Raw genomic sequence first — 21,262 nt, 5'->3', positions numbered from 1 at the left:
TCCAAAAGAAAGAAGAATACTCCTTAGGAAGCTCCATTTAACTCTATCGTAGGCCTTAGCCATATCCAACTTAACAAAAATGGCTCTCTCCCTTGAAGTAGCCATAGAGTGAATAGCATCAGTAGCAATAACCACCCCATCCAAAATTTGTCTGCCAGCAACAAAACCACCTTGTTCATCTAAGATAATAATGGGAAGCCACCTTTTCAATCTCTCAGCAATAAACTTAGTAATAACTTTGTAAACCACATTACATAAGGCAATTGGTCTAAAAAACTCCAATTGATTAGCACCCTCTCTCTTAGGAATAAGAGTCAAGAATGTAGAGTTCAAAGCTCAAAGCATCTGCTTGCTAGCATAGGATTCTTTAACCGCCTCCAACAAATCATGATTAATGATGTCCCAAAATTCCTAAAAGAATTCAACTGGAAAGCCATCAGGACCAGGAGCCTTCCCCTTAGGCATGCCAAAGACCACCTCCTCCAGCTCTTCCAAAGAAATAGGACGCATGAGATAATCATTCATTTTCTGAGTGATAAGGGAAGGAATACAGGACAAAATAAGATTTTCTTCATTATCAGCAGGAGGAGAGTCCTCAGAGAAGAGGGTAGAGAAGTACCAAATAGCCTCCTGGAAAAAAGCTGGCAAGGAATTCAGTTGGATACCTTGAGAATTAACCAAAGAAGAGATAGTGCTCTGATTCCAGCGAGATTGCACTGTTTTATGGAAAAAGGCAGTGTTACGATCACCTTCCTGGAGCCAATCAACTCTAGCCTTTTGCTTCCAAAAAATTTCCTCTCAAAGTTCCCATTCATCTAGAGCTCTAGAAGCAAGGGATTTAGCCTTGCCAAGATCCTCTGAGAAACCTCAATCTCTAATCTCCCTTGTGATGACATCAAGATCTTCTTGAGCAAGCCTCTTCATAAAGTGAAGGTTCCCAAAGCATTCCCTATTCCATATCTTGAGCTGCCTTTTAACATATTGAAGCCTTTTAGAAAATGAGAACATTGCAGTACCATATGCAAGAGCACCATCTTTCCACCAACAGAAAACACAATCATGAAGAGAGGAGTCCCGAAGCCACATCAACTGGAACTTAAAAGGAGGATGCTTCGGAACATAAGCCCCTATAGCAAAAAATTTGAATGGCCAATGATTTGAACCCCTCCAATCAAGGATTTTTGAAGAGATAGTAAGGGTGCCACTAAACCAGAAGCAAGAAACAAGAAATCTATCCAGACGTTCTGAGATAGCAGCAACACTAGTCCTGCGATTATTCCAGGTATAGAGGTCCCATTAGAAGGTTTAACATCAGAGAGATGCAAAAGAGATATATGTTGCCGAAGAAGAGTAGAAGAAGGCCCCAATCTAGCCAAACCACCATGTTTCTCCTCCAGACTTAAAACTAAATTGAAGTCCCCTGCTAACACCCAAGGATGATAAGGATGACAATTTCTAACATATTGAATGTGTTCCCAAAGTTCCTCCTTTCCCACAAGATCAACAGGTGCATACACATTAGTAACCATGATTACCTCTCTTGAGTCTAGAGCAGAAGCTAGCATAGAGAGAGCTGAGCAAGAAGACATCCAGCCAAGAGGAGAAATTTTTTGAGGATCCCAAAATATAGCTAAACCACCCGCATTGCCTGTTGCCCCAACACACTGGCATTGGCCACGAGACCAAATACTAGAGGCATGTTGGACCATAGACTCCACAGAGAGCTTAGTCTCTTGGATACAAAAAACATCAGGGCTATGATCAACCACCAAGTTATGAATAGCCTTTTGTCTAGGGATGCTATTCAACCCCCTTACATTCCATGAGAGAATAATCATCATTGGGTAGAATTGGGAAAATGAGAATCCAAAGGTTTCACTGAACCAAACTCAATCAATATATCTCCTGTGAGTTTAATCTTCTCTTGGTTTGTTTTGCACCCACTCCTTAGAGGAGGAGTAGAAGAAGCCCGCTTAAAGGGTCGAGACATCAACCCCAAGGGGAGAGGAGAACCCTTGCCCTTACCTGATAGTAGCACATCCTTAACCAAGTCAGCTAAAACAACATCATTATCCTCCAACACTATAGGAGTCACCAGAGCCTCTTTCATAGGAGCTACAGGGACTTCACAGTTCTAATATACTACAACTTGGGATGCCCCACAAGCATCATTAGGAACAGATCTCTCATCTAGGCAAACTGGATCAGAAGAGATAGGAGGAGGAATACCCTCCTCTAGAACCATACTATCTAGCACCTCAAAGCGGTTAAAACCTGAATCAAATAATCTTTCTTTCAAAGGCCTCTTTTGATGATGACCCTTAGCACGAGGGCGAACAGGGGTAAATCCATCCTTATCCTGCATTTGAGCCTTACCCTTACCTGTAGCATCTTGTGGATTCATCCCCTTGGTAGTATTAGCCATTTGAGATTGTCCTTTCCCTGCAGTATCTATCAAACCACCAGTATTGACAGCTATAGAACCATCCACTCCTTTGAAACTTGAGTTACGGGGGCACTGATGCAGTAAATGACCATACTCATGAAAAATCCAGCAACGGAAAGGGAGAGATTCATAATCTAACTGCTGCACCCAAGAAAAATCCCCCATACAAATTTCCAAAGAATCTGGTAATGGGTTATTCAAATTAATTTCAACACAAATTCTAGCATAAAAAATAATCTTTTATCAAGGGATTGATGTGCGATCGCAGCCAGCTTCCCCAACAAAGTAGTAATTTTTCGAAGGATGTCTTCATGCCAAAATTCCAAGGGAAGACGAGGCAAGCAAACCCAAACTGGCACTGTTGAAGGGAGATCCTCAGCGGAATTAAAACCTGAATGCCAAGGTTTGACAAATAACCCCACATGGTTGTAGAAATAAGGGCCTCCTTCAAAAACACTATCCCGATTAGACATGCAAGATAATACAACAAAAAAATAACTATTCCCTGCCAACATAATCTCCATATCGCCTTCCACCTGCCATGAGCGGCAGATCCATGCCTCAAGAGCGGATAAGGAAATCCGAATTCCAAGAAATTTGCATATCAAAGCATGTTTGGTCCAATAATCAATGTCCTCCATTACAGCCGTTGGAGGAATAACCAGAACAGGGCGATCATGGCTACGCGGAAAACAACCATTAACTTTTTTTAGCTTGGAGCTCTCCCTTGAATTTTCCATCAATATTAAATAATTGGATATTCAATATTTATTAAGGTCAAGTAGATTTGAACTCAAGACCTCTCCAATAAGAGGCTTACAATTTACCATTGTGTTATAGGCTCTTGCTTTTGAAAAGATGGATTTTAATATTCATCAAATTTAACCAATAAATCTTATAATTGGCTTCACCTTGCATCAATTTGTAATGCAAGTATCTGTTGATTTTTTGTTTTTTTGTGTAGCTTGGAAGGTGGAGTTTCTTTAAAGCTACTTGAGTTGGATGTTTAGCAACAACTTTAGTTTTTATTCTTTAAATAGGATAATTGTGACTCTATGAGGTTGCATAAAGAAAGAGTGATTTTATGTGATTTTAATGCCAATGAAAGCAAGGAAAGTTTCTTTGCTTGCAAGCTAAGTAAAGCAGCCAAAATCTATTTATGTAAAATTGTTAAGAAAACTTAATTGTATTATGGAAGAGAGTTTTCTATTAGGTTGAATAAAAGGTCCAATAGTTGTAGGTTTTTCCCCAAGCTAGGGTTCCTAGGTATATCTTTGTTATTGTCTAATTGTGTTTGGCTTTTGTTACTTTTCTTCCACTATTTAGTTTTAGTTAATTAACCTAGAGTATTATTTTTTATAAATAAGATAGAGCTTCTTTCTATAAATTTATTGTGCAATTGATCTATAACTAGGTTATAAGAAATTGACATGGTATCAGAGCTTGGTCACAAGTTCAAATCTAGCAGGCCATGACGAGTGATGGTGGGTGGTAGATTATTGGCAGTGGGCCAACTTCCCTCATAGGGCTCGTGACATGGCTTAAGTGTCTTCTATGGTTCTATAAGACTATTGGTTGTATCATGCATTAACAAGTCAATCTTTTTGTGCAATGAGAACCCTAGCTTTTATAACAATTGGTATCAGAGCTCTAAACTTTGAATACATAGCCAAGATTTGTAATGCAGATTTAAGAGAAAAAAAAAAGTTTCTTTTGTCCTCAAAATATTTGGTGGCTATGGCAACTAGTCTTCGATACAAGGACAGACTTGAGGATGCATCTAACGTTTTGCAGTGGAAGGTTCTAATTACATTTGTTCTCAAGGAGAATAGGTTGTAGATCTATTGTAGTATAGAAGTGACTCCACCTACGAATGATCCTATTGCTTGGATTTGCATGAGGTCAAAGAAGCCAAAGCTCAAAGAATCATTCTTAATGGAGTAAGAGATCATTTAATACCTCATCTATCAAGAAAAGACACTACCAAGGAGATGTGGGATATGCTCACAATACTATCAGAGCAACTACCAAAGTTGTAAGATGATGCTCAAGGAAAAATTGCATAATACCAAGATGTTCAAAGGCAAGACTGTGACCTCTTATTTGTCCAAGATGACACAAGTCAAAGATGAGTTTGCTGCTATTGGAGAGATAATTATTGAAGATGAGTTGGCATGTATAGCCTTAAATGGTTTTTCAAAGCGCTGGGAAGTTCTTCTCAAGTGTGTGGTTGATAGAGATCAACTACTTGATTGGGAAAGACTTTGGAATAATTTTGTTCAAGAGGAAATTTGTGAAGGTTCTCATCAAGGAGACCAAACAAAGAAGGTTCAAGACAATGAAAATCTTGCTCTTGCAAGCAAGGGTAAGAAGAAGTCTAATGGAAAACAAAAGGTTCTTCGGAACTAGAGTGGATAGAGGAAAGATCTAAGTAGGATAAAATGTTCTTGCTACCACCAAATGAGTCATTATGCTAGTCAATGTGCAAATAGGAATAAGAAAAATAAGGAAAATTAGAAGAACCTAGTTGCTACTATAGCCAAGGTGGCGGGGTTTGTATCATGGTTTGAGAATGAGTTTTTACTCTTCACCTATCTCTCAAGATCAAATGCCAACTAGGTTTGGTATATTGATAGTGGAGCTTCTTACCACATGAGGGGAGTCAGAGATTGTTTCACCAATTTGGAGGAGAAGAAGTTGGATTTCTTTATTGAACTTAGTGACAATGCCAAGTACCATGAAACTAGTATTGGCACTTTCAAGCTTTAGAGGGAGTCTAGAAAACCCTTGTTGGTGGAGGATGTGTTGTATGTTTGTGACATGAAAAAGAATTTAATTTCAATTTCTACTTTGGAAGATGAGGAATACAATGAAACCTTTGAATGGGGAAAATTTTATATCCATCCCAAGGATTCCAAAGTTATAAAAGTGATTGGAGTTAGACATGGCAACTTGTTTTGGTCACAGTTTGAGCTTGTACAAGTATTGGTAACCAGTTGTAAATAGAAAGGAGAATTGTGGCATAGGAGGATGGATCATCTTCACCATGGAGCACTTAATGTTCTCAAGAAAATAGTGATGGGGTTTCCTAAGATGAAGATGGAAAAGCACGAGGTTTGTAAGGGTTATGCTCTTGGGAAATATGCCAAGACCAATTTTCCAAGTAGTGACAATAGATCTGAAGAGACTTGTGGGTGGGCCTATGTCAACAAGATCCTTAAATGGGTATAAGTATTATGTTACTTTCATTGATGATTTCTCTCGGAAGAGATGAATATATAATTTTATGAAGAACAAGGATGAGGTCTTTGGTAAATTCAAAGAGTTTCAGGCTCTTGTGACAAACCAAATAGGGAGAAAGATTAAGATACTAAGGTCTGATAATGGAGATGAGTATACCTTAAATATATTCAAATATATTTGTGCTCAGAAAGGTATCAAGAAAGAGTTGACAGTTCCATACAACCCTCAACAAAACAGGGTTGTTGAGCAGAGGAACAAGGTTATAGTTAGAGCAACCAAGGTCATGCTTCATATCAGGACTTGCCTTGGTTTTTATGGGTAGAAGCTTGCAATATAGCTATATATTTTCATAATAGAAGTCCTCACAAAGTATTGGGAAAATTGACTCTAGAAGAAGCATTTAGTAGTAAGAAACCAAATTTGTGCCATATTCGCATTTTGGATGCCTCGTGTATTGTCATGTTCCTATGGAGAAAAGAACAAAGTTAGAACCAACTACAAAGAAGGGTATCCTTGTTGGGTGTAGTGAAACTTCTAAGACTTATCAAGTTTACATTCCTTCCCTAAGGAAAATAAATGTTTGCATAGATGTATGATTTGAGGTGGAGAAAGCTCCTCAAAAGTCTAGGAGCTTGATGAATGAGGAGGAGCAATCATCCATAGTTGAGGTAGCATAAGTTCCTCAAAATTTAGTCACTCAAGCTAGAGAGAAAGACAAGAAAATTGAATAGGATAATTAGGAGGTTCAAAGGAATCCTCAGCCTCATATCCCTATTATAGAGGAGAAACAATAAGGCAGCTGAGAAAACTTTGAGAGAGGCTCATGGATATGTGGGTGATCCACAACATTCAATCAGACAAAGAAAGGACCCTAAATGTTATTCTTTTTATGTAGTAGTTATGAATGAATTAATTGAAGTAGAGCCTTTTAGCTTTAAAGAGGCATCCAAGCACCAAGTTTGGAAGGGTGCTATGTTGGAAGAGTATTCTCCAATCATGAAGAATAACATGTGGGAGATAGTACCACGACCAAAAGAGAAGTTTGTGGTGTGCTCAAGATGGTTGTATACGATTAAGTATGTTGCAAATGGTAGTGTGGAAAAGTTCAAAGCTCATTTTTTGGCTAAGGGGTTTTCTCAAAAGGAGGGAATTGATGATGACAAGACATTTTCTCTAGCAGCTAGGTACTCTTCTATAAGAGCTATAATTTATGTGACCGCACATATGGGGTGGAAGATTTACCAAATGGATGTTAAAACCACATTTTTCAATGGAGTAATTGAGGAAGAAATTTACATTGAGAAACATGAAGGATTTGAAGCACATGGGAGGAATTCTCCTGTTTGTAGGTTGAAAAGAGCACTATATGGACTCAAGCAAGCTCATAGGGCATTGTATTCATGTATTAACACTTACTTGCATAGTGTGGGCTTCATCAAAAGTGAAGTAGATTCAAACATGTCCTATGTTCAGGTGAAGGGTGAACTTCTCATACTATTATTGTATGTTGATGACTTATTTCTTATCTAGGAAATATTTCTTTTAGAATATTTTAGGAAATATGAATATTGATTTAGAATATTTTTATTGATGTGTGAATTTAGAAATGTGTTAAATAAATTTGAGATGTTTATGAGTATTACTAATTTATGCCTATTTTTTATTCACATTTGATAGAATCAAAAAATTCTAGCTAAATTTTATTGTAGTTAAGTACTCTTTTTTATTTATTGAATCACACATTTATATTATTTAATAATAAAATATTTATAAAAATATTTTTCTTAAATTGACCTAAAAATATATTAAAATTTTTGTCTTTTAGTTGAAAGAAAATGGAAATCAAAAATAAAAAATTAAATAAATTGTTAAAAATCAATATATACTTCAATAATATCTAAATAATTTTAAGTATTACACTTATTTTTGTCAAACATTACAAAGGTCAAAAAATAGAAGCCCAATTTTATAAATTTATTCAATTTAATTTACTTTTAAGTTATTAGCAAGAAAGTAACTGTGTGAAACTATGATAAAATAAAAAATTACATAAATTTAATATATAAAAAATTATCAATAAATGACCGAAGCCTTTATATTGTATTAGATAAAATAAAAGTTACATTGTTCTCCTTTCAAACGGGCACTAGTAGGAAAGAACAGAGCAAGAAAACCTCTAGTCTTGCTTGAGACCGAAGTCCTATATTATATTGATTTTCAAAGGGGCATAACCCAATATACTTAATATTTATTAAATCTTATTTTTTTTGTTTAAATAGATCTTGCTTGACCAAAGAGTTTGTCACTGCATTAATTGATTGCTAACAAATAATGATGATCCACACTATTGCCAAATTTAGCTCCTAAGATAATGTTTCAAAACTTGCCTGCAGAACAAAGAAGACTTTCTTTCCACAAGGTGTCAATAAAATTAGTTCAGAAGGGAGTATGATAAAGACAAAATAGAGTTAAGAAACCTTCTTTATATCATACTTTAACACATGTTTTTTTTAAATTTGAAATGTCTATATATTCTTAAGAGTTGTTAAGGTTCCAATTAATTCCATTTGTTTGATTTAGTTTTAATGTTCTTTGATAATTTCTACTTTGACAATATTGATATGCAAATAAGCCTAGCTTACAAAGCTGAGGAGGTTTAAAGAGTGATAAGACATTTCCATATTCTTTTATTGGTTACTTACTTGAATTTCTTAGTGTGTTTCCATAGATGTTTCATTCAAATTTTATATATCTTAATCTAATTCTGATAGCTCTTGTTTAGATTGAAAGCATTAAGAAACAACTAGACAAAGCATTTTTCAAGATTCTATAGATATTGGAATCCAATTCTACCTTCCTTCGTACTTTGAAATGGAAGTACTATTATCTTAACTATTTTTAGTTTTAAAATTAAAAAACCCCATATTATTATTTTAAAATTTTGCATTTTAAAATTTTTAAGAGACCTGATTAATAACTAATAATTCTTCTCCATCTGCCCTTTTGTTTGCTAAATGGTCCACTTCTCGATTTCTTTCTCTAAATATGTGGTGGATTTTGGTTTCCTCAAAGAGATCAAAAATCTTTAAAACTTCTTCTAATTTTGTATTTAATACCCAATTAGGGGTGTTTCTTTTTCTTAAAGCGTTAAGAATAATCTAAGAGTTTCCTTCAATAATAAGTCTTTTGATACCTACATCAAAGCATAGTCTGAGTCCTTCTTGGAGGGCTTCAACTTTAGCTAAATTATTCATCATGTTACCCATATATTTAGCTATTTTGATAATCCATCTCCATGAGTCCTTGTTTATTATACATCCTATCCTTGAAATCCTAAGGTTGCCTCTAGATGCCTCGTCAAAGTCTAGTTTTGACCAACCTAAGGGAGGAGGTTCCCATTTACATTTATCCCTTGCCTCTTGACTCCTTTTTTGTACACTAATGGTGGGTTGATCAGATTATTCCAATTTCTTTTCATCATACCATCCCAGTTTGAAAATGCCCCTTCTCCTTTTGGAGTCTTCCTTAGATGCGTATTCATTACTTCTACTATACACGCTTCTATTTTATTGAGTAGCATAGAGCTTGTTAATCTTTTTCACAGAATATCCTTCTATTTCTTTCTTTCCAGATTTCCCACAAAAGGATCGAGGGGCAAATGTTCCAAAGTTTATTATAGATATGTTGAAAATTTTCAAAAGGCCAACTTTTCAAATTGCTCTCAAGGCTATTAGGTAATGGTGAAGACCAATCGAGCCTTAATTTTAGCCATTCCTAGCAGTCTTGAGAAAACTTGGACTAAAGTAATAAGGGATCAATAGTTTCACTTTCTTTCTTATATAAAACAAATCTAGATGGCCTTTTGAATTCTATTTTTCTAAGCCTATTTGTTGTTAGTATCCTCTTATGGAGTACAACCCAGAGGAAGATCCCTGCTTTGGGGAGGCAAGAAAAGTCCCAACATAATTTTAAAGGTATGTCTACCTCGTCCCATCTCTGTGATTAGATAGTAAGATTGTAACCTTTTTTAACATTATATTTTCCATCCTTAAAGGCTCCCCATATCAGTTTATCTCTTCTTTCTATTTGATTCACTTTCCTCTCTTTGACAATCTTTTTAAAAGCCTCCTTTTCTATAGGGTCTAGATTTAAATCCTCTAGATTTTTCAATTTCCATATTTATGTGCTATTTTCCTCTATGAGATGTTTGTAATTACTCACTTTATTCCCTCATAACCGTACCAACACATTTTTGACATTCTCTGATATACCCAAGCTATCTAAGGGGGGATGTCCATCCCATGAATCTTCCCAGAATAGGGCTTCATCTTCCCTTCCTATATCCCAAGTAATATATTTACTTATTAGTGCTCTACATTTAGTAATGAAATTCTAGCACACTGATCCTTTGGGTAAATGTTGCATCTTGAAGAGGGAAGTAGGATCAATTATATTTAAATATTTATTATATAGGATCTTAGCCCATTTTTGCTATCTTTCATTGTAAATTCTCCATACCAACTTGGCACCTAATGCTTCATTCTGCCAATACAAATTTTTGATTCCTAAGCCTCCTAGGTCCTTAGGTTTTCTTATGTTTTCCTATTTTATTAACGCCAACTTCTTGTGTTTCTTTGTATCATTCTAGAAGAAATTTCTAAGTTTAGCTTCTTTTTTTGTTAGCAGTTTGGTTTAGGGGTAGGCAAGATAGTTGATATGTAGGAAGGGCTGAAAGTACAACTTTAATCTTTGTTAATTTACCCCCTTTTGTTAACCACTTTCCCTTCCAGCTTCCTATTTTATTATACATTCTTTTTGACATGTTGTTCCAGCCTTTATTGTTACCTGAGCCTTTCTGTAGTTCTATACCAAGGTATTTACAAGGGAATTGTCATTTATATAACCCATCAAATTGCAAATCTGATCTTCTACTTTAGTTTTGGTGTTGAGGAAGAAAAACTTTGATTTCTCTAAGTTCACTTTCTAACGTGATGCTTCTGTGTATAGTTGTATTACACTTTTAAAATTTTGAGCCTCTACCATTATGCTTTCCCCTAGTAATATAGTGTCATCAGCAAATTGTTGATGCGCGATGTTTGGGATATTGTCAGTTACTATTATTCCTTTAATATTTCCTTCAGTTTGAGCTTTTTAAATTTACCTCCCAAAAGCGTCTGCCATGATTATGAATAGAAAAGGAGATAACAGATCTCCTTGCCTAATACCTCTAGAGATGTTAAAGAAACCTTTAGGAGACCCATTGATGAGAAGTGAGATTTTGGGAGACGATATACATTTCAAAATATAAATTGATCCATTGATGGGAAAAACCAAAGGCTTGTAGTGTTTTGCATAGGAATCTCCAATACACCATGTCATATGCCTTCTAAATATCCAATTTCATAAACGTACTAGCCTTTTTGTTTTGGTTAGTTGAGTGCATCATTTCCTGTATAGTTATGATTCCATCTAGAATAGATCTGATAGGGAGAAATCCATTTAAGTCTCCTAGCCAGTATTTTTGACAAAATTTTGTACATAGTGTTAAAAGAGCAATAGGTCTCAAGTCCCCAGGGTAAGTGGTTTACAATTTTTTGGGTATGAGTGTTAAGAAAGTATGGTTTATTTTAGTTAATAAGAATCCCTCATTCCTAAATGCTTCTAAATCTCTCCATAATTTTATCATGATAATATCCCAACATTTTTTATAAAACAATGCTTGGAATCCGTCTAGCCTTGGAGACTTATCTGGGTTCATACTGAACAATGTTGATTTAACTTCTTCTAAGGTGAAGGGTTTGTTTAACATTCAATTATCTTCTAAAGTTACTAATTTTGGGATGGACTCTATTTGAAATGTCATTATTATTAAGAATGTTTTTATAATAATTTATGAATATTTTTGCAATATTTGATAGATTTTTGTGTTCAATCCCTGCTGAGGCATTGACTCTATTAATCGTATTCCTTGATCTATTGAAAATGGTACTATTATTAAAGAATTTTGTATTTCAGTCTCCTATTATAAGCCATGTTTCTCACAATTTTTGTCTCCAAAATGTTTCTTATTTTTCCAATATGTCTTCTTGTTTTGCTAGAAACTCTTTTTCTTTTATGTAATCTTCATTATTCGTTCCCTTTTTTATAATTTCTTCATTTAGTTTTTTAAGATTATCTTTGTTATCTAATTTTTCTTTAAATATGTTGTCAAAGTGTGTTTTATTCCATTTAAGAATATTCTCTTTTAGCATTTTCATTTTTGCCACACAAAAAAGCATTTTGGATCCTTCAAATGTGCCTTGTGCCCACCATAATTTTATCTGGTCCATATAGTTGTTATTAAGGAACCACATTTTTTCATATTTGAATGGATTTCTATGAGGTTTAATAGGTTTATTTATTTTGATTCTTACCGAAAAATGATCTAATCCAACTATAGGTAAGATGGTAGATTGAAGATTCCTATCTATGCTTCTTGATTCTCCTTTAAGGAAGAATCTGTCTAGTTTTTCAACAATATAAGTGAAGTTTATCCTTCTCTTATTCCAAGTATATGTTCCATTATTAGTTGAAATATCTAATAATTCATTAGTATCTATCCAATTTTTGAAATCATTGGAGGCTTGCAAAATATGTTGTTTGCCTCCAAATTTTTCTCTTGGGTTTAAGATTACATTAAAGTCTCCTCCTAATATTACAAATTCATTACTAAAATCCCTCATGAAAAGGCTTAATTCTTCCCATATTCTTTTTTTGTTTTTTGTTTGAGTAGGGCCATATATATTAATAAGAATTATTTGTAAATCATTTTTAACACTTTTGATTTTACAACTCGTCTAGTTCTAATTTGAATTAATAAAATCTAGATTTATTTTCCTTGGGTTCCATGTTATTCCTAATCCTCAAGATGCACCTCTAAATTCTTATAGAACTATGTTCCAACTTCCTAGCTTCTTTTCTAATTTAAATCTTCTTCTTTTTTTAGTTTGGTTTCTTGAGTAATGTTACTTCTTATTCAAATTTAGTTAAGTTTCTTTTTATTATTATTTTTTGCTAGGAGCATTAAGCCCCCCAGCATTCCAGGTTGTTATTCTCATACTGACCTAGAAAGGCTCTTCCCCTTCCCTACCTTAAGAATCTGATTGATCTTTTTTTGTTCTTTTTCCTGGTCATCTGCCTCTCTCAGTTCAAAAAGGGATTTTCATCCAAACTTCATCTTTTGTTTACCACATCTGGGGGTCTTTATACCTTCTTGATTGATAGATATGCCTAGTTGTTCTAAATTTTCTTAGGCATTGCTAATACTATCTATTTTCTTTCCTCTTCCTCCTCATCTTTTTCACTTTCTAGTTCTTTGATAATTTGTTTTTCTAAATCCAATTGTTCTTTATTTTGGATCCTTATTTCTTCATTTTGTTCATTTTCTTCATTGTCTAATTCCTCTATTTCTCTCTATTTTGTTTCTTTAAGTATTCCTTGTTCTTCCCATTTCTGCCATAGGCTTTCCTCCATTTCTTCGTCTTTGTTTTGATCTTTTCTCTATTCTATAAAATTCCTTATTTCTATTATAATCTAGTTGTTTGATTCCTCTACTTTTGTTTCTTCCTTGTTTGAGCTTGTTCAATTTTGTACTTCAAAAGGATCTGCTCCATTCTCTGGAGTTTCCCAAAATTTATGGCTTCTTTTCTTTGCTATTTTTCTAATTGTAAAATTGCACCATTGATTTGAGGTTGCTAGAGGAATATTTTATTGCCTGTTCCATTCTCCAGAAGATCCTTTTGTCACTTCTATTACCTCTTCCATTGCTATTTTAACTTCAAGTTGTATAGATCCATTTTTGTCGTATCTTATTGGTGTCTTGAATAGACAAGAATTCTCCTTATCCTCTATACTCTGATTTTTCTCTTGTCTCTGCTTATCTTCAAATTGCAATATTCCTATCAGAGTTTGATTTTGTTCAATCTATTAAGTTTCTTTATTTTTATTCTATAGGTTCCTATTCTTTTTTTCTTCTCTATAATTTAATGTAGCATTGTTTATTTTATCTCCTATTCATGTCCTCAAAATTTCCATTTGATCTATGACATCATTTATTTTTAGTGTTATTTCTTCATTCATTTTTTAATTTCTCTGATATTCTCCTCCATATCTAATATTTCTGTCCTTGAATGCTCTGAAACTCTCTTTTTTTTTTAAATCAACTTTTTCCCTTAATGTATTGAGCAATTTGATTCCTTTTTTATATATCCTTTGAGTCATTAGATTAATATCTTCTTTCTCTTCTATTTTGGATTTCTTTTCCATGCTTCTTAACACACTCTATATGATTTCAAGTTCTGTTATATCCCCTTCTTCAATCTCCTTATTCTTTGTGATCACTATGCTTTTTATTTTACTCTGTATTTTGCCTTCCATATAATCCTTTTCCTTTAATAATTCTACTATGTTTTTTCTTTTTTTTTATTTTTCCCTTCATTTTGGTCTTCCACTTTTACTTCCTTAAAATCTTTGCTGCTTGTTGCCTTTTTGATTCCTTCTTTAAGATAATTCACAAAGCTAATTTTCCCAATATAGATCATATACTTAATTATGTATATGGATATATTTGTAATTATTTGGACCTGATCTTGATCTATGCTTTCCGGTTTTAGATTTATTTTTAGTTTCACAGAGGCTGTTTTCGAGTGATGAGGTTCATATCCCTTTAAATCTCCTAGATTTTCTTTGATTTTAATGAATATTTCTAAATCACATAGTTCTGCTGGGATATTTTTTAATTCTATCCATTTTGGTAAATTGAGATTTCTATTTTTTGCGTCATTGAAATTAGGCTTCCATTTCAAAAAATTTAAACTAAACCCATTAAAGAATTTTAATTTACTTGTAAGTAAATTTTCTCTAAATTTCAAATCTTTACAATTTATATAGATTAAAAAATCTGAAAGGAAGGAAATACTTACCTGATTTGCATCCATCATTTTTTATCGTTTTGATCTTGGGCTAGTCTAGATAGCATATAGTACTTTCCTTTTGCACTTAGCATTTCTCTTTTGTAATTTTGTTATTGATTATAATCGTGTTTTCCATCTTCATTTATGTTTTGTGGTTTGTTTGTTGTTAGTTGACTATAATGCTATTCTAAAACTCCCCAAATTGAAATTTAGGGTAAAAGGGTTATGTGGTTTTCTCCACCAAGATATTAGTTCTTGTTATTTTAGCCCAATTTCTAGGATTGAATGTCACTAGAACACTATTAGCTTTAGAAATGATGGAGGGTTTAGGGCATGAATGATCCATTTTGGGGGATGATTCCCTAAGGCTGTTCTTCCCCTATTTTATCTTGAATATTGACTCTCTTTTGCATACTTGGTTTTTCTGAAGAAAAGGGCTTGATTTTTTTTTTCCTTTCTCCTCTGTTAACTTCATGATTCTTGGTTGTCCCCTCTCAAAAAAATTTAGCTTTGCAATGTTCCTTTTGTAGGGTTGAACTAGCTTCCAACCTTCCTTTTCATTTGATATTTGTTTTTGGACACTTTGAATGTTCCCTTTGTAGAAATGGTTCTGAGTCGATCTTGAGTTTTGTTGGATGTGATTCTCTGTTTCATCTCTTTGAGAATGAGCCACTAATTCCTTCAAGCATTCTTCATTCTTTCCTACTAATATCTCAAACTGGTTCTACAATTTGATTGGTTTTATGGAGGCTCCATTTTATTTGTTAGGGTTTCTTCATGAAGATTAAGAAGCGCAATTATTAATGTATCTATCATGACCAAGTGTGGGATCATGTTCCCTACCTTTTGTTGCTTTCACTTTCACATTTTTTGATATCAATGTCATTTTTTGCTAAATGTGATTAAATCAAATTTTTTTTTAAATCTGTAATAGTTATAAATTTAATAATTAGAATTAGAATACTAATCATATTAATATATTCAAAAATAATTATAATAGAAATATGACATAAAAAAATATATTCTAAAGTTTTATTATAATGAAGATATTAATATTTGAAATATACCAATAAAATACTCTATTCTAACAAAATTATTGGCCACTACACAATAGAACTAATTAATAAAAAATGACACAAAGTCTATTAGCTTATAAATAATTTTAAATAATAAATTAAAATTTGATTATAAAGAAGCTAAGCTGGTAAACCAATAAAATTTTCCCTAGCCAAAGGCTCATCATTTATGAAGAAATCAAAGAAAGATACATGAATATTAGTTCCCGCAAAGGAAAATTTAACCACAAAATGTCCTTTTGATCGACTATTTTCACCACCAATACTCTCTAAACATTGTTTGAGACCTGTAACACCACCTTCAACCTTCCAATTTTTCTAGACTTTGTCGTATGTTAATATTTTTAATGCAGAAGGTAACTTAAATCTTACAAAGTTGTAAAATTGTAAATAGTTACTCCCATAAGATAGACCTTATTCTTATTCAGTGCATATCCATACAAGTACTAGTACAACAAAACATCAAACTACAATGGAATTTTGTCTCCAAGTGTGCAGAAAATCATTAGGTGATAAACTAAAATTTATGGAGAAATTTAGACACCTAATAATGTATTCTTGTAAGTTTTTATAAAAGAAAAAAATCCACTCAACAAATGAAAATTTTGACATGCAATATAATGATAATATATTAAATAAAAAGAGTTAGATGAACTATTTAAATGACCACAATACATCTAACAAACATTGTTAGAAATTGCAAAAGTGAAAAGTATTCAATGAACACCCCTGTATATAGAATAATTTGTTTCATAAATTTAAAGAAAACATATCTTAAAATTTTTAGAGTCAAAGCTTTATTACTAAAAAAGAAATCCTATAAACAAGGATAGGGTTAGAGTTGTTCAAAATATAGAATTAAGAGGACCAAAAGGTCATGTATCCTCAAATTAACTTATAGCACCATTTTCAACGTAAACTTTTTTTTTCTTAAGTATAAGATAGCCAAAATAAAGAGTAACATCATATGAAGGAGTTCACCATGATAGACACTACAAACCTAGTATGAGAATAGTATCAAAGATCTAGACTAGTTCAAATCTGTCCAACCATTTACATTTGGTCAACAACAAAAAGATCAACTAATTCTATATGATTTTGGTCTAAAGTGTGTCATTCTTTCATCCAGGTAGCCTAGGCAAAGTATCCCTGAGCCCATTTGAAATGCATATTCCCTTCCTTGATGATATTGAAGGGGTTGTTGAGTATGGTTGTGGGAGGATGGAAGGAGGTCTTGGAACAGAAGTAACAGTGATAATTGGCCTTCTTCCAACTCTAATTTATGAGGCTTAATTGACAATAATTATGGTTTTCTCAACTCCATTGTTTGGGATTATCATGTTCAACAATTCACCTATTGTAGTTGGATTTTGTATCTTGTTACTACCTTTTGTACTGACTTGAAATGGTTATATCTACATGGGATTAGTTGTTACTGTTGTCAGCTCATTTCCTTAGAAACGTGTCATTCCATATGGCCTATTGTTGAGCTTTAGCTCTCTTCTTCAGATCTTAATCTGATTTAGCATTTCACGAAGTGTGCAATCCTCCTCTGATGTATCCTCTCATTTCTCATGAATGTCATATGTTAGATCCTCCTATTTTATAATCCTTGAGCATTCTTCATTGGCTTGCTGGAACTTCTTCCCTTTAACCTTGAAGACAATGGACACCTACACATAATTTTTTTTGATAATGAGTCTTCACAAAGACTCGGTAAGAACATTATTGATGCAGTGCAAGGCAGGAGAATCCCAAAAGGAGATGTCCAAACCCCCAACAAATAACCACACAACAAAAATGCAACAACAAAGCAACAATAATGCAAGATCTAATACCAAATCACAACTCCTTATTCATAGATATAATTTATTACATGCAATATGCCTAGTTGTAAGGCCTTTCGGGTTACGGCCAACTACAAACAAAAATTACAAAATTAGTTCTGCAAGACCCAACAAGATCTAACTTACAAACCCAATCCCAACTATTCTAGATGCAGAACTAGAGAAGAACACCAAGAAGAATTCACACTTGTACCCTCAATTCCAACAAGAAATCCTCTAGTTTCTAACTCATAGCACTAGCTCTTCAAAAATTTGCATCTACACTTCATCCCCTTCTCAAAGATGGAATGATAACTATTGCCTAAAGACTCCACAAACCCCTTACTTATACCCAACTAAGCCACAAGTCAGCCCAACTCATTACAAACTAAATTAAATCCCTTACATTAAATATATGTCAAGCCACAAATCGGTCACAACAAAAATTAAATATCCATACATAAATTAAATGCCAAAAGTCAGCTCACAAACAACTCAGCATGAACAAAACCAAAACCAATACTAGCACTCAGCACATACATGAAAAATCAACATCCACTAGAAATCTTGGCACCAACAGGTTCACTCGACACATGAAGGAACACTCAGTCAACACAAGACTGCTATAGTAACTCGGCATCCACTAGGAGCTACAGCAACTCAACATCCACTAGAGCTACAGTAACTCGGCATCCACTAGAGTTATAGTAACTTGACATCCACTAGAGCAACAATTACTCGACATCCACTAGGGCTACAATAATTCAGTATCCATTAGAGCTATAGTGAATTAGCATGTACTAAAGCTATAGTAACTCTGCATACACTAACCATCTCGATAGCAACATAAAATTGGAAACCACTTGCACTTGGCTCCAACATGCAGGATTGGAAGAAAGCCTAGGATGCTCCTGCATCAAATACCCCAAGTTCAAAAAGATGTTCTAGGAACTAGAAGAACATCTTTTTGGATTCAACACATTTATCCCAAACTAGTTCTTTACATACATATCCTCCAAATCATCAACTTGTACACTCTTTCCCTTGGTCTTCTTCTACTTCTTCACATCCATCCTAGGCGTGCTACAATTCTTCTTTTCATGCTGATCTCCAACCTTCTTAGAAACCATAAAACTTCACTAAACAATAAAGAAATATAGAATACAATAAATATACAAACTAAAAATTGTTCTATTTTAATAATATATATTTTACATATAGTTTTAAAATATATTTAAATATAAAACAAGTATAAATATGAAATTTTAAAAACTCAATATTAATAAATATATATTCTTTTTAACATGCTTTTCTATTAAAAATATAGTTAACTGAAGTCTTTATTGCTTTAAGGGAGAGTAAGGAACAAATATGAAATCGATTTTACATGTATTTTATACTAAAGACTTCAAAATTTTAATAATATATATTCTATACATAGTTTTAAAATATATTTAACATCTCTAAATATAATATATAACAAGTATAAATATAAAATTTTCAAAAATTAAAATTAATAAATATATTTATTTTTTAACATGCTTTTGTATCAAAAAAATAGAGTTAACTGAAGTCTATATTGTTTTGAGGCAGAGTAAGAAACAAATATGAAATAGATTTTACATGTTTTTTACACTAATTGAAGACTTGAAGACTTACATGCAAAAAAGCATGAAAATCTATAAATAGAGCAACTCCCACTCAAGTACCTAAATATTGTTTTTTGACTTAGGGATTGAAGTTGATGAATGAAATGAACTACCTATAACTAGGGCATAAGGATTTCAGTTTGAAAAAGTAATTCATACAAGAAGGGACTCAATCCGTAAAAGCAAAGGAATTGAGTTTATGAAAAGATTTCATTTGTACAAGAAGATTCAATCTGTAAAAGCAATTCACTGAAGGCAGAATTGTGGAATTTGGTTTGAGATATTTGTAGGTGATAATACTGGATTTGATTATGGAGATGGTTCTAGCACATGTGCATTCTCCTTTTACATTGGAACGTTTTTAGATTTAGATGAGCTTGAAATTTGGGATGCCTGCCAACCAGTATTCAACACCTTTGATCTGTATAAAGACATTTGGAGGTGTGGAAATTTGGCAAAAGCTCCTTATCACAGTACCATTCTCTATAATAAACCTTTCCAGGTAAAAAACTCCACCCTCCAAACCATCAAGCTAATGTATTATTCAGCAACAAATTATAATACATTTTCAGCCTTCACATGGAGATTTACATCTTGCTCCATTCTAAAGAAAATCCGGCAGCATAACCCTGTGCAAATATCTTCTCATCTCTCACTCTCTATTGCATTACAACATGCAATACTCCTTTTATGAACATCTTAAGACCCAACAACATGCCCACAAAGGAGTTGGGCATTTTTCATGGCTCAACCACCAAGAAACATGCACAATGCCACATGTACATCCAGTACCAAGAAAAGGGTGTCCATCCCTTGAATAGATAATGACAGCTTGTCATAGAATCCGCCAAAAATAGCGGTCACAAGAGAAGTGTAAGGGAATCCGTCATACCAACCTATTTTTGGCATATTCTCTTACACACCCCAACCACTCATTCTTGGGCGCCCAAATAGGCCTCATGTCATAAGATGCTCTTACACCCGTCATAGCTCATTCCTTAAATAGCTCTTACACGTCATAGGAATCCGTCATAACCATTTCAGCTATGATTCAATCTATAAAAGCAATTCACTGAAGGCAGAATTGTGGAATTTGGTTTGAGATATTTGTAGGTGATCATACTGGATTTGATTATGGAGATGGTTCTAGCACATGTGCATTCTCCTTTTACATTGGAACGTTTTCAGATTCAGATGAGCTTGAAATTTGGGATGCCTCCCAACCAGTATTCAACACCTTTGATCTGTATAAAGACATTTGGAGGTGTGGAAATTTGGCAGAAGCTCCTTATCACAGTACCATTCTCTATAATGGACATGAATCTACAAAGAGTGCAGTCTCTTATGTTGCAGAATCAAAATCACAGGCATCAAGTGTTTAGACTACCTCATGATCTTGGCAGATACAATGCAAGATTCTGCAATTTGGTACCATTCTCTGCCAGATTAGTATTCCCTGGTGTTGTTCAATCTCTTCCACTTGCTCCAATGGGCGTCAATCTACAGAGGATGCAAATGCAGTCTCACATATTCCAAGCTGAAAAGTCTAAGCTGGAAGTCCCCGTCCCATTACCGCCTCACAATCTTTGTAGACAAGGGGGTCAGCAGAAAATCTTGTGTAAAATTTGTGATGATAATAGAAGGAGGAACATTTCAGCCGCTCCCTTTCATTGCTGTGTTGAAGATGAAATCACTTTGGGTTTCAGAGGGCCATCCCCTGCAGGACCAATTGAAAGGCCAAGGAAGAGTTAAATTAATGTCATGAATGAATGAGCTTCTACACGGTCGTATCTTATTCTTTTCTTTCCTTTTTGGTTGTAATGGGCAAGCGGAACACTTTGAGTCACTCAAATTGGCTAATACAAAATATCAGCATAGGTACAAGTCTGTGAGCACAACAGCTCAACAGAGATATGAACCCTAAATGGGTCACCCTACGTAGTTAAAATACGTCTGTAATAGAAATTGGAAGAGATTGTGTCAGAATAAATAAAGAATTGCAGAGTTGTTTATCAGTTCCAGTTGGCTGTTAAGTTCCTTAACTGTGAAACTATGCCTAAATTGTGTTATA

General features: G+C 33.8%; 1 pseudogene; it reads right to left on the bottom strand.

Annotated features, from left to right (window-relative positions):
* The window catches only part of LOC149530711 (pentatricopeptide repeat-containing protein At2g13600-like), a 369,552-nt pseudogene that overhangs the window by 157,529 nt on the left and 190,761 nt on the right, over positions 1-21,262 (bottom strand).

Source organism: Cupressus sempervirens, chromosome 11 (genome assembly GCF_028749045.1).
Source record: "Cupressus sempervirens isolate cs-2001-9-10 chromosome 11, ASM2874904v1, whole genome shotgun sequence".
Classification (NCBI taxonomy): domain Eukaryota; kingdom Viridiplantae; phylum Streptophyta; class Pinopsida; order Cupressales; family Cupressaceae; genus Cupressus; species Cupressus sempervirens.
Note: the sequence above shows the minus strand (reverse complement) of the source record. Positions and strands in the feature narration are given on the sequence as shown.